Source organism: Apodemus sylvaticus, chromosome 3 (assembly GCF_947179515.1).
Source record: "Apodemus sylvaticus chromosome 3, mApoSyl1.1, whole genome shotgun sequence".
Classification (NCBI taxonomy): Eukaryota; Metazoa; Chordata; class Mammalia; order Rodentia; family Muridae; genus Apodemus; species Apodemus sylvaticus.
In genome coordinates this window covers 86,892,136-86,902,890 of record NC_067474.1, presented here as the reverse complement: position 1 = coordinate 86,902,890, position 10,755 = coordinate 86,892,136, and the positions used below count along the sequence as shown (strand labels likewise).

The following is a 10,755-nucleotide window of genomic DNA, read 5'->3' as shown; positions in this document are numbered from 1 at the left end:
GTGATTGGGTTACCTCACTTAGGATGATATTTTCCAGATCAAACCATTTGCCTAAATATTTTGTGAATTCATTGTTTCTAATTGCTGAGTAGTATTCCATTGTGTAAATATACCACATTTTCCGTATCCATTCCTCCTTTGAGGGGCATCTGGGTTCTTTCCAGCTTCTAGCTATTATAAATAAGGCTGCTATGAACATAATGGAGCATGTGTCTTTATTGTATGCCGGGGAATCCTTTGGGTATATGCCCAGGAGAGGTAGAGCAGGGTCCTCTGGAAGGCTCATGTCCAGTTTTCTGAGGAACCTCCAGACTGATTTCCAAAGTAGTTGTACCATCTTACAGCACCACCAGCAGTGGAGGAGTGTTCCTCTTTCTCCACATCCTCGACAACACCTGCTGTCTCCTGAGTTTTTGACCTTAGCCATTCTAACTGGTGTAAGGTGAAATCTCAGGGTTGTTTTGATCTGCATTTCCCTAATGATTAATGATGTTGAGCACTTCTTAAGGTGCCTCTTGGCCATCTGAATTTCTTCAGGTGAAAATTCTTTGTTTAGGTCTGTACCCCATTTTTAATAGGGTTATTTGGTTCCCTGGGGTCTAACTTCTTGAGTTCTCTGTATATATTGGATATTAGCCCTCTATCAGATGTGGGGTTGGTGAATATCCTTTCCCAATTTGATGGTTGCCATTTTGTCCTTTTAACAGTATCCTTTGCCTTACAGAAACTTTGTAATTTTATGAGGTCCCATTTGTCAATTCTTGATCTTAGAGCATAAGCTATTGGTGATCTGGTCAGGAACTTTTCCCCTGTGCCCATGTCCTCAAGAGTCTTCCCCAATTTGTTTTCTGTTAGTTTCAGTGTGTCTAGTTTTACATTGAGGTCCTTGATCCACTTGGAGTGAAGTTTAGTACATGGAGATAAAAATGGATCAATTCCCATTCTTCTGCATGCTGACCTCCAATTGAACCAGCACCATTTGTTGAAAAGGCTATCTTTTTTGGACTGGGTGTTTTTGGCTCCTTTGTCCAAGATCAGGTGACCATAGATGAGTGGATTCATTTCTGGATCTTCAGTTCTATTCCATTGGTCCACTTGTCTGTCACTGTGCCAATACCATGCAGTTTTTAACCCTATTGCTCTGTAGTATTGCTTGAAGTCAGGGATACTGATTCCCCCAGAATTTCTTTTGTTGTTGAGAATAGTTTTAGCTATCCTGGGTTTTTTGTTATTCCAGATGAATTTGAGAATTGCTTTTTCTAACTCTGTGAAGAACTGAATTGGGATTTTGATGGGGATTGCATTGAATCTGTAGATCACTTTTGGCAAGATGGCCATTTTAGCTATATTAATCCTGCCGATCCACGAGCATGGCAGATTTTTCCATTTTCTCAGGTCTTCTTCGATTTCCTTCTTCAGAGACGTGAAGTTCTAAAACTATGGAACGCTTCACAAATTTGCGTGTCATCCTTGCGCAGGGACGATGCTAATCTTCTTTGTATCATTCCAATTTCAGTATATGTGCTGCCAAAGCGAGCACAACAAATTTCCTTATATTAGTAGATGGAGAACCACAAAATTACAACTTGTGAAAATACAATATATATTTATATAATATATATATTAAATTCCTGGATTCCTAGCCCCAATGGGCTAGACCTCAATAATGTGTCTGCCTAAACAGTACTTCAACAATGACAGTACCATGGACAGTCTATTGTAAAAGGGAAAAACATCATAAGGTACTACTCTAGTCAGAGAACTACTAAGAACTGCTGAGAGAAACAGAATTTGGCCATCTCCAGGCATGAGCTCTCTACATGATAATCCAATTCCAAGAGGCAAACAAAAAATAATCAGGTTATATCTCTATATTTATGTATTTATCTATATATTTAGTAATAACAACTCAAGTAAAATAAGAATAACTTGAGAAAGAATTAAAAGAAGAAAAGAAAATGGAAGAAATGACATGATGATATTTTAATTTAAAAATGAATTTATACATTCCATAACAAAATTTCAATGTGCATTCACTGAGTATTTTTTTTTATATAGCTTGGCAGGGGGAAAAAGTTTCACCATATATGTTATTATACTGCTAAGCTAACAATAATGGTGATACTAGATGCACAAAAATAATTATTAAGATAAGAAAAAAGACATCATTAATCAGAAAGCTCACAGGGGATGGTGGAAGATTCTGGAGTGAGGGCATAAAAAGATTGGAGAAAAGAAAGGGAAGGGAGGAAATGATGCAATTATATTTTATTTTTAAATAAATAATTTTAAAAGATACCTAAAAATTTACTAAAAGTTAAAATAAGAGAAATGAAAAATAATAGTAGCTAATAAGTAAGCATGGTATATACTAAAGCCAACATCTATAAAAATTTAAATAATAGAGCTAAAATATACAAATAAGTCTATAATTTGTTTACAATCAATGTACAAGTGTTTGATATACTTGTCTTCTTCAAATGAACCATAATACCTAGGAAGAAAGAACTTTGGATAAGGGATTGTTGCCATCAGACTGCCCTTTGAGAGACTTTAAGGGTATCTTCTTAATTAATGATTGATGTGACAGTCTTAGTCAACTCTAGCCAATACCACCCCTGGGAATGTCCTAGCTTGTATAAGAAAGCAGACTGAGCAAGCCAGTACACAATTTTCTCCATGGTCCTTTTGCTCCTGCTTGACTATCTGCCCTGACTTCCATCAATAATAAAATATGATCTCAACATGTATGCCACATAAATTTCCTCTCCAGCTGATTTTATCATGATGTTTATCATGGCAAGAGGAAACAAATCAGGACACATACAAATAACAAATGACAGATTCTGTACTTAGCTCTTACACATTCTAATAAAAACTATCAGATTCCATGTTTAGTACACTTTTAGTTTTGTTTTATATTTTTGTTTGTTGTTGAGACAGGGTCTATCTGTATAGCCCAGGTTGTCCTGGAACTTGCTACATAGACCAAATAGCCTCAAATTCGTAGATACTAACCTACCTCTACTTAAAAGTACTGGGGTTAGAGGTGTGCACTACCATGCCCAGCTCCATGATTACTTATTACACACTTTAACAGCTATCATCTTCCATATTAGTTTGAAACAAACTCCTAATTCCAGGAAAATAGTTAATTCAAGGCATGTGCCAGCAAAATACAACATAGGCCTGGACTATATCACACTAAAAATCTTTAAAATTAATGAGCCCATAATCTAGAAAGATAAGTCACTCGTCATAATTTAAGAGTAAAAAAAAAGAAATGATAATGGTACATGCAACAATCGTGACTTTAAACAAAGGAAGAGGAGAAAGACAAGAAAAGAATCTTTGTTGAAGGATATAACTAAAACATATAGAGGGAATGAAGTAATATAAAAGTAACACTTCAAAACTTTAATATGCATTGATTAATGCAAAACTGTGAAATAATGAAAAGACAAAAAAATACAAAGGTAAAATAGAATACAGTTTTTAAACACACTCAAAGTCCTAACCACATGTAAAAATTGCGAATCTTTAGAACAGAGATGCATTTGTCACAACTTTAAATGGAAAAAGGTGACATTTATGAAAATGAAATGCAGCCTGACACCAGTCTTCTGATAGAATGAGTGGGAGTTCCACAAGAGCAGTTAAGTGAGTTACTATCAGGGCATGATTCGAATAATCGAATAAAATAAAATCGAAATCAGAATCTACAAAGTTGGATTATGTGCATGACCCAGCAATTTCTCCAAAAGGAAATCATTTTCTTTAGAAGCAATGAGAGTCAAGCAATCAGAACCTAGGCATTGGTAGTGTGTAATTGCAAAATGTACAACTACTTTAGAAAATATTGTAATACTCAGACATAAAGATGTTAACGAGAATTCCTGAGGGAAAAACAACCTGTCTGCAGAAACTGACTGTTTAGAACTACAGTAATGTGGAGAGACTGGAAGGTAAAAGGTACAGAGACTAATTACCTTACATTGGGTTGAGTTTAGCCCCTAGAATAGCGGCTTCTTACCCAAGTCTATTTGAAAACTAACACCCTATAATGAAGAGGTTTTTTTTTGTTTTTTTGTTTTTTGTTTTTTTTTATAGATCCTTTTGGATCTATTTGTTGATTTTGTTGACACCCTAGCTATCAACAACCACAAAAGTTAAGACTATCATCAAATACATTTTGATCTATAGAAAAACCTTTCCCATCTTGCTATAGCCATAATTCTTATGTACCCAGTTAATACAATTTAGCAAATTTTTATGGACACGGTGATGATAAATGCAACTCATTCATTGTATACCTGAAAATCTGCTGGACTATATATTAAGGATTAATTTTTATATTCTGTATGAATATACCTGATCAATAAAACAAATTCAATAAAGATAATGGACATAATCTATATTGAAGAAGACTAAGAAGATATAATGGCCATCTTCCCTGCCTGCTGGGACAGAAAAGTAGCACCAGGTACTGAGATATCCAGAGGTTAAGATTTCTGGGGGATGCAAACCATCAGGGGTCTGCCTGCACCCAGGACCTGAGCACATAGGTGGTTCATCTACCAGCCAGTCTGTCGTGGGGCATGTGTCCTACCTGGGGATCAGCAGAGGGAGTGACTCTCCACTGCTATCTTCACTCCATGACAGAGCAGAGGGGAGCACCTGGTTCACTGAGACAACCCAAGTATAACATTGCTTGAGGCAAAACTCAGCAGGGTTCCAATGGCACAAAAGAGGAAGGCAGCATATCAGCAATCTGGGACAGAGGAAACCCAGGCATTCAGTGTCACAGAAATAGCCTTAAAGGTCCACAGGAGGTTGAAGCACCAGCCAGTGACAATAAAACCATCTAACACCAGTGAGAATTAGATGGCTAAAGGCAAATATAGGAACATTACTAACAGAAACCAAGGCATTATGGCAGCATCTGAACCCAATTCTCCAAGGACAACAAGTTCTGGATACCCCAACACACAAGAAAAAGAAGAGTTGGATTTAAAATCACTGGTCATGATGCTGTTAGAGGAACACATGAAGGACATAAATAAATCTCTTAAAGAAATTCAGGAGGAAAATGATCAACAGCTAGAAGCCCTAACAAGGGAAATACAAAAGTCACTTAAAGAAATTCAGGAGAATATGAGTCAAAACATAGTAGCCAATACGAAGAAATGCAAAAATCACTTAAAGAAATACAGGAGAATTTTGATCAACCGGCAGAGGTCATAAAAGAGGAAACACAAAAAAATCCCTCAAAGAATTACAGGAAAACACAAATAAGCAAGTGGAGGAACTGAACAAAAATATCCAGGATCTAAAAACATAAGTAGAAACAATGAAGAAATCGCAAAGGGAGACAACTTTGGAGATAGAAAACCTTGGGAAGAAATCAGGGGCCTTAGATGCAAATATCAACAACAGAATACAAGAGATAGAAGGAAGAATCTCAGATGCTGAAGATGCCATAGAAAAAATGGACTCAACAGTCAAAGAAAATGCAAAATGCAAAAAGCTTGTAACCTAAAACATGCAGGAAATCCAGGACACAATGAGAAAGCCAAACCTAAGGATTATAGGCATTGATGAGAGTGAAGATTTACAACTTAAAGGGCCAGCAAATATCTTCAACAAAATTATGGAAGAAAACTTCCCTAACCTAAAGAGAGAGATGCCCATGAATATACAAGAAGCCTACAGAAACAGACTGGACAAGAACAGAAATACCTCTTGTCACATAATAATCAAAACCCCAAATGTACTAAACAAAGAAAGAATACTAAAGGCAGTAAGAGAAAAAGGGCAAGTAACATATAAAGGAAGACCTATCAGAATTACAACAGACTTCTCACCAGAGACCACAAAAGCTAGATGGTCTTGGGCAGAGCTCATGCAGACTCTAAGGGAATACAAATGCCAGCCAAGACTACTATACCCAATGAAACTCTCAATCACTATAGATGGAGAAACCAAGATATTCCATGACAAAACCAAATTTACACAATATCTTTCCATAAACCCAGCCCTACAAATGATAATAGGGGGAAAACACCAATACAAGGAGGGAAGCTCTACCCTAGAAAAAGCAGGATAATAACCTTCTTTCATCAAACCCAAAAGAAGATAACCACACAAGTATAAAATAAACATCAAAAATGATAGGAAGCAATAATCACTACTCCTTAATATCTCTTAACATCAATGAACTCAATTCCCCAATAAAAAGACATAGACTAAAGACTGGATATGTCAACAGGACCCTACTTTTTGCTGCATACAGGAAACACACCTCAGTGTCAAAGACAAAAACCACGTTAGAGTAAACGGCTGGAAGACAATTCTACAAGCAAATGGTCTCAGGAAAAAAGCCGGAGTTGCCATTCTAATATCAGATTAAATTGACTTTCAACCTAATGTCTTCAAAAGAGACATGGAAGGACACTTCTTGCTGATCAAAGGAAAAATCCACCAAGAACAACTCTCAACCCTGAACATCTATGCTCCAAATACAAGGGCACCCTCATTCATAAAAGAAACTTTACTAAAGCTCAAAGCACACATTGCACCTAACACAATAATTGTGGGTAACTTCAACACTCCACTCTCATCAATAGACTGATCAGGAAAACAGAAACTAAAAGGGAGACAATGAAACTAATTGAAGCTTTGGACCAATTGGATTTAATGGATATTATATATATATATATATATATATATATATATATATATCTTTTCATTCCAAAGCAAAAGAATAAACCTTTTTCTCAGCACCTCATGGTGCCTTCTCCAAAATTGATCACATAGTTGTTCACAAGACAAACCTCAACAAATATAAGAAGATCAAAATAATCTCATGTCTCCTATCAGACCACTATGGAGTAAAAGTGGTCTTTAATGACAACAAAAACAACAAAAAGCCCACATACACATGGAAACTGAACAATGATACCTTGGTCAAGGAAGAAATAAAGGAAGAAATCAAAGACTTTTTAGAATTTAATGAAAATGGAGGCACGACATACCCAAACTTCTGGGACACAATGAAAGCAGTGCTAAGAGGAAAACTCACAGCTTTGAGTGCGTCCAAAAAAATTGGAGAGAGCATACACTAGAAGCTCAATGGCACACCTGAAAGCCCTGGAACAAAAAGAAGCTAATTCAGCCAGGAGGAGGAGAAGACAGGAAATCATCAAACTCAGGGCTGAAATCAATCAACTAGAAACTAAGAGAACCATAAAAAGAATCAACAAAACCAGAAGCTGGTTCTTTGAAAAAAAAACAAGATAGATAAACCCTAAGGGCACAGAGACTGTATCCAAATTAACAAATTAGAAATGAAAAGAGATATATAACAACAGAAACTGAGGAAATTCAAAAAATCATCAGATCTTACTACAGAAGCCTGTACTCAACACAACTGGAGAAGGTGGAGGAAATGGACAATTTCTTTTTTTTTTATTTGCTTATTTATTTATTAATTTGTTTATTTATTTATTTATTTATTCATTCACTTTCTTTTTTTTTAATTCGATATAATTTATTTACATTTCAAATGATTTCCCCTTTTCTAGCCCCCCCCACTCCCCGAAAGTCCCGTAAGCCCCCTTCTCTTCCCCTGTCCTCCCTCCCACCCCTTCCCAGTTCCCCGTTCTGGTTTTGCCAAATACTGTTTCACTGAGTCTTTCCAGAACCAGGGACCACTCCTGCTTTCTTCTTGTATCTCATTTGATGTGTGGATTATGTTTTGGGTATTCCAGTTTTCTAGGTTAATAACCACTTATTAGTGAGTGCATACCATGATTCACCTTTTGAGTCTGGGTTACCTCACTTAGTATGATGTTCTCTAGCTCCATCCATTTGCCTAAGAATTTCATGAATTCATTGTTTCTAATGGCTGAATAGTACTCCATTGTGTAGATATACCACATTTTTTGCATCCACTCTTCTGTTGAGGGATACCTGGGTTCTTTCCAGCATCTGGCAATTATAAATAGGGCTGCTATGAACATAGTAGAGCATGTATCCTTATTACATGGTGGGGAATCCTCTGGGTATATGCCCAGGAGTGGTATAGCAGGATCTTCTGGAAGTGAGGTGCCCAGTGTTCAGAGGAACCGCCAGACTGCTTTCCAGAGTGGTTGTACCAATTTGCAACCCCACCAACAGTGGAGGAGTGTTCCTCTTTCTCCACACCCTCTCCAACACCTGCTGTCTCCTGAATTTTTAATCTTAGCCATTCTGACTGGTGTAAGATGAAATCTTAGGGTTGTTTTGATTTGCATTTCCCTAATGACTAATGAAGTTGAGCATCTTTTTTTGTTTTTGTTTTTTTTTAATTTTTTTTTATTCGATATAATTTATTTACATTTCAAATGATTTCCCCTTTTCTAGCCCCCCCACTCCCCGAAAGTCCCGTAAGCCCCTTTCTCTTCCCCTGTCCTCCCACCCACCCCTTCCCACTTCCCCGTTCTGGGTTTGCTGAATACTGTTTCACTGAGTCTTTCCAGAACGAGGGGCCACTCCTCCTTTCTTCTTGTACCTCATTTGATGTGTGGATTATGTTTTGGGTATTCCAGTTTTCTAGGTTAATATCCACTTATTAGTGAGTGCATACCATGATTCACCTTTTGAGTCTGGGTTACCTCACTGAGTATGATATGCTCTAGCTCCATCCATTTGCCTAAGAATTTCATGAATTCGTTGTTTCTAATGGCTGAATAGTACTCCATTGTGTAGATAGACCACATTTTTTGCATCCACTCTTCTGTTGAGGGATACCTGGGTTCTTTCCAACATCTGGCAATTATAAATAGGGCTGCTATGAACATAGTAGAACATGTATCCTTATTACATGGTGGGGAGTCTTCTGGGTATATGCCCAGTGGTATAGCAGGATCTTCTGGAAGTGAGGTGCCCAGTTTTCAGAGGAACCGCCAGACTGATTTCCAGAGTGGTTGTACCAATTTGCAACCCCACCAGCAGTGGAGGAGTGTTCCTCTTTCTCCACACCCTCTCCAACACCTGCTGTCTCCTGAATTTTTAATCTTAGCCATTCTGACTGGTGTAAGATGAAATCTTAGGGTTGTTTTGATTTGCATTTCCCTAATGACTAATGAAGTTGAGCATTTTTTAAGATGCTTCTCCGCCATCCGAAGGTCTTCAGGTGAGAATTCTTTGTTTAACTCTGTACCCCATTTTTTAATAGGGTTGTTTGGTTTTCTGGAGTCTAACTTCTTGAGTTCTTTATATATATTGGATATTAGCCCTCTATCTGATATAGGATTGGTGAAGATCTTTTCCCAATTTGTTGGTTGCCGATTTGTCCTCTTGATGGTGTCCTTTGCCTTACAGAAACTTTGTAATTTTATGAGGTCCCATTTGTCAATCCTTGCTCTTAGAGCATACGCTATTGGTGTTCTGTTCAGAAACTTTCTCCCTGTACCGATGTCCTCAAGGGTCTTCCCCAGTTTCTTTTCTATTAGCTTCAGAGTGTCTGGCTTTATGTGGAGGTCCTTGATCCATTTGGATTTGAGCTTAGTACAAGGAGACAAGGATGGATCAATTCACATTCTTCTGCATGCTGACCTCCAGTTGAACCAGCACCTTTTCTTGAAAAGGCTATCTTTTTTCCATTGGATGTTTTCAGCCTCTTTGTCGAGGATCAAGTGGCCATAGGTGTGTGGGTTCATTTCTGGATCTTCAATCCTGTTCCATTGATCCTCCTGTCTGTCACTGTACCAATACCATGCAGTTTTTAACACTATTGCTCTGTAGTATTGCTTGAGGTCAGGGATACTGATTCCCCCAGATTTTCTTTTGTTGCTGAGAATAGTTTTAGCTATCCTGGGTTTTTTGTTGTTCCAGATGAATTTGATAATTGCTCTTTCTAACTCTGTGAAGAATTGAGTTGGGATTTTGATGGGTATTGCATTGAATCTGTATAGTGCTTTAGGCAAAATGGCCATTTTAACTATATTGATTCTACCGATCCATGAGCATGGGAGGTTTTCCCATGTTTTGAGGTCTTCTTCCATTTCCTTCTTCAGAGTCTTGAAGTTCTTGTCATACAGATCTTTCACATGTTTGGTAAGAGTCACCCCAAGGAAGTTGAGCATTTTTTAAGATGCTTCTCCGCCATCCGAAGTTCTTCAGGTGAGAATTCTTTGTTTAACTCTGTACCCCATTTTTTAATAGGGTTGTTCGGTTCTGGAGTCTAACTTCTTGAGTTCTTTATATATATTGGATATTAGCCCTCTATCTGATGTAGGATTGGTGAAGATCTTTTCCCAATTTGTTGGTTGCCGATCTGTCCTCTTGATGGTGTCCTTTGCCTTACAGAAACTCTGGTAAGAGTCACCCCAAGATACTTTATACTGTTTGTGGCTATTGTGAAGGGGGTCATTTCCCTAATTTCTTTCTCAGCCTGCTTATCCTTTGAGTATAGGAAGGCCACTGATTTGCTTGAGTTGATTTTATAACCTGCCACTTTGCTGAAGTTGTTTATCAGCTGTAGGAGCTCTCTAGTGGAGTTCTTTGGGTCACTTAGGTAGACTATCATGTCGTCTGCAAATAATGATAGTTTGACTTCCTCCTTTCCAATTTGTATCCCTTTGACCTCCTTATGTTGTCGAATTGCCCGAGCTAGTACCTCAAGTACAATATTGAAAAGATAAGGAGAAAGGGGGCAGCCTTGTCTGGTCCCTGATTTCAGTGGGATTGCTTCAAGTTTCTCTCCATTTAGTT

The 10,755-nt window shown here is 37.7% G+C and overlaps 1 non-coding gene across 1 annotated transcript; it reads right to left on the bottom strand.

Annotated features, from left to right (window-relative positions):
* Positions 1 to 1,433: 1,433 nt before the first annotated feature.
* LOC127682038 (U6 spliceosomal RNA) lies at positions 1,434 to 1,540 on the bottom strand. Its single transcript, XR_007977340.1, has one exon. It is a non-coding gene; the product is annotated as a U6 spliceosomal RNA (small nuclear RNA).
* Between the last annotated feature and the right edge of the window lie 9,215 nt (positions 1,541 to 10,755).